This window comes from Otolemur garnettii, unplaced genomic scaffold (genome assembly GCF_000181295.1).
Source record: "Otolemur garnettii isolate 467f Iridium unplaced genomic scaffold, OtoGar3 scaffold00005, whole genome shotgun sequence".
Lineage (NCBI taxonomy): Eukaryota > Metazoa > Chordata > Mammalia > Primates > Galagidae > Otolemur > Otolemur garnettii.
In genome coordinates this window covers 42,674,510-42,677,317 of record NW_003852400.1, presented here as the reverse complement: position 1 = coordinate 42,677,317, position 2,808 = coordinate 42,674,510, and the positions used below count along the sequence as shown (strand labels likewise).

The following is a 2,808-nucleotide window of genomic DNA, read 5'->3' as shown; positions in this document are numbered from 1 at the left end:
TCACCTCTTTTTCTTTGACAACTTGCTTCCTCTGACTACAAAAAAAAAAAAAAAAGTTCAGTACAAAAAGAAGCAAGCACCTTTTAATAGCTGGAAGCTTATTTTAAATTCACATACAGAGACACTACAAACTTATGTCTGCCAAACACCAATAACAGAGTCCCAACAATAAACTTCCCAAAACTAACAAAGATAAGCACTTATCTTACACTAACAGTTGAATAACAAAAACCACTCAGACAGTATTTCCTCCCTCTCACTCTTCTGAAAAGAGAAGAAGAACGATCATCAACGGCAAGTGGTAGTTACAACAACTGCAACACCAAATACCAGCTTCACGCTCAGGAGAAAATACTACACCTCCTCCTCGTGGTTTCCGGTGCTCTACACGTTCAGAGAGACTTCTCTAGTAACAAACTATAGAAATGATCCCTGAAAGTATAGTCTTAATGATGTAGGCCCCGCCTCCACAGAGTCTAGCCTGGCAAAACACTTTTCTGTGATGGTGACATAATTTTTGGTGTTTGGGTCAGATCATTTGCCTTTTTTGAATACATTTTATATTTCATAACAATTTGGTCAAATAACTAAGTTCAAAACACTGTTTTTACTTGTAAATTTCCAGAAACTCTTTAGGGCACAAAGAGGAACTCTGATATTCATTAACATATTGCCTCCTCTCAGCCAATCACACGCTGCCAAGATCTCATGACCACTTCCCGCTAAAAAGATCTTGTCTCTGGGTTTGAGGACTCTCGTCTGTAACCCTAGCACTCTGAGAGTGGAGGCAGGAGTCTCTTGAGCACAAGAGTTGGAGACCAGCGTGAGCAAGAGCCAGAGGCTGTCTCTACAAAAAATAGAAAATATCGTGATGGCAGACTCCTGTAATCCTAGCTACCGGGGAGGGTGAGGCAGGAGGATCACTTGAGCCCAGGAGTTTGAGGTTTGCAGTGAACTAGGCTGAGGCCTGGGCACTGTAGCCTGGGAAACAGAGTGAGACCCTATCTCAAAAGTGGGAGGGGGGGATTGTAAAATTTGGATTCAGTCAAAAGGCTGCACTTACTTTTTTTTCAAGAGACAGAGTCTCACTTTGTCGCCCTAGGTAGAGTGCTGTGGCATCACAGCTCACAGCAACCTCCAGCTCATGGGCTTAGGTAGTTCTCTTGCCTCAGCCTCCCCAATAGCTGGGACCTACAGGCACCAGCCACAAGGCTCATCTATTTTTCTTGTTGTTGTTGTTGTTGCAGGATTAGCTGGGGCCAGGTTCCAACCTGCCACCCTTGGTATATGGGGCCCGCGCTCTACTCCCTGAGCCGCAGGCACCTCCCAGCACTTAAGTACCTTAAGGCCCCAGATTCCCCAGCCTTGCTCTAGTTCATTTGTACTAGAAACTGTGAAGGATGTGGACATTCCTCAATTTACTAGACACAGGACCCCAAGTGACTGTTACTCTTGCACCAAAAAAGGGCCAAGGGAAATATATTCCATTATTGGGATTCAAAGCTAGAGTCTTCTCTGGTTAAGACCCTTATGGCATTTAGACAAAGGAAGGAAGACTTCATTCCCTTCTCTCCCACAGGACTGACCCCAAATACTATGTGTACCTCCTGTAGTTTGCTTCCTGGGGACCATTTACATGTGGTTGTCTTATTACGGCTGGGTCTAAAAGCTACTGGTTGAATAATTATGGTAAATGCTCACAAAACTTGTCACCATGCCCAGGGTGCTAGATTTCTCTCAGGGACCCTGCTGAGTCATTCTCCCGCTGCTCTGTGATCCAGGAGACTGGCCATGTAGATTGCATCAAAGGTCCCTGCCTTGGCTTCCTGATAGGTGTCACCAATGGAAGGCAACAAGCTGTGAGTTTACTCTGCTCGGGTCAGAGTATTCACTCTCAGCACCTTCCCTGAGGGGGCCCAGGAGGTTGTCTAGGTCCCTCCATGAAGGGCCAGTGCCCCTGTCATGTGGACTCTCTCTGTGGCTCTTATTCTGGGTTCTAATACTCATCTCTTCTCTTTGGCTCCCTCAGGCCTAAAGGTTATGACAACTCCTACCCTTTCCAGCTCTCGGGTACTGCATTGTCCCTGTGCTTCTCCTGGATTCTGCCCACCTCAGTAAATAGTCTCATTTTCTGAAACTTCCTTAAATTTCTCACATTACGGATGACACATTCCCTACTGGGAAGCTGACTGACACACACCGAAGTCTCCTCAAAGGCAGTTAATGTCAAAATTATACTATATCTGGAATAGAACAATCTTTTGGCTAACCTGAAAGTATTTTGTGAGTGTAGAGGGTAGACTGAATAGCTCTATTTGATTGGGCTGGGGAAGTGTTCTCAGAAGAGGAGGCATTAGTGTCGTCTGACAGAAGTTCTCTGCACAGAAAAAGGAACTGCACGTGCAAAAGCATGAAGGCTTGAAATGGAGGGGATTTTGGAAATCTGGAAAGAAGTTTCAGCAGGTAAAGGTCGAGTGTGTACGGGCTTGAGTGTTTGCAGGAAGGGCAGAAAGGAGGAGAGGCGGGCAGTGAAGTTGCAGGGATAGGTTTGTGGTGTGGGGTGAAGTCCTGAAGGGGCAGTGGAGTCTAAAAGTCTATACTTCATCTGGGAGCAGTGGCTCACACCTGGAATCCCAGCACTCTGGGGGGCCGAGGCAGGTGGATTGCTTGAGTTCATGAGTTCAAGACCACCCTGAGCAAAAAGGAGACCCTGTCTCTACTAAAACTAGAAAAACTGATGCAAGAGGCTTGCTTGAGCCTGAATTGGAGGTTGCTTTGAGCTATGACACCATAGCACTCTACCCAGGG

General features: G+C 46.1%; 1 non-coding gene across 1 annotated transcript; it reads right to left on the bottom strand.

The window, feature by feature from the left end:
- Positions 1-230: 230 nt before the first annotated feature.
- LOC111722039 lies at positions 231-448 on the bottom strand. The gene has a single exon (XR_002770990.1). It is a non-coding gene; the product is annotated as a small nucleolar RNA U3 (small nucleolar RNA).
- Positions 449-2,808: the final 2,360 nt, after the last annotated feature.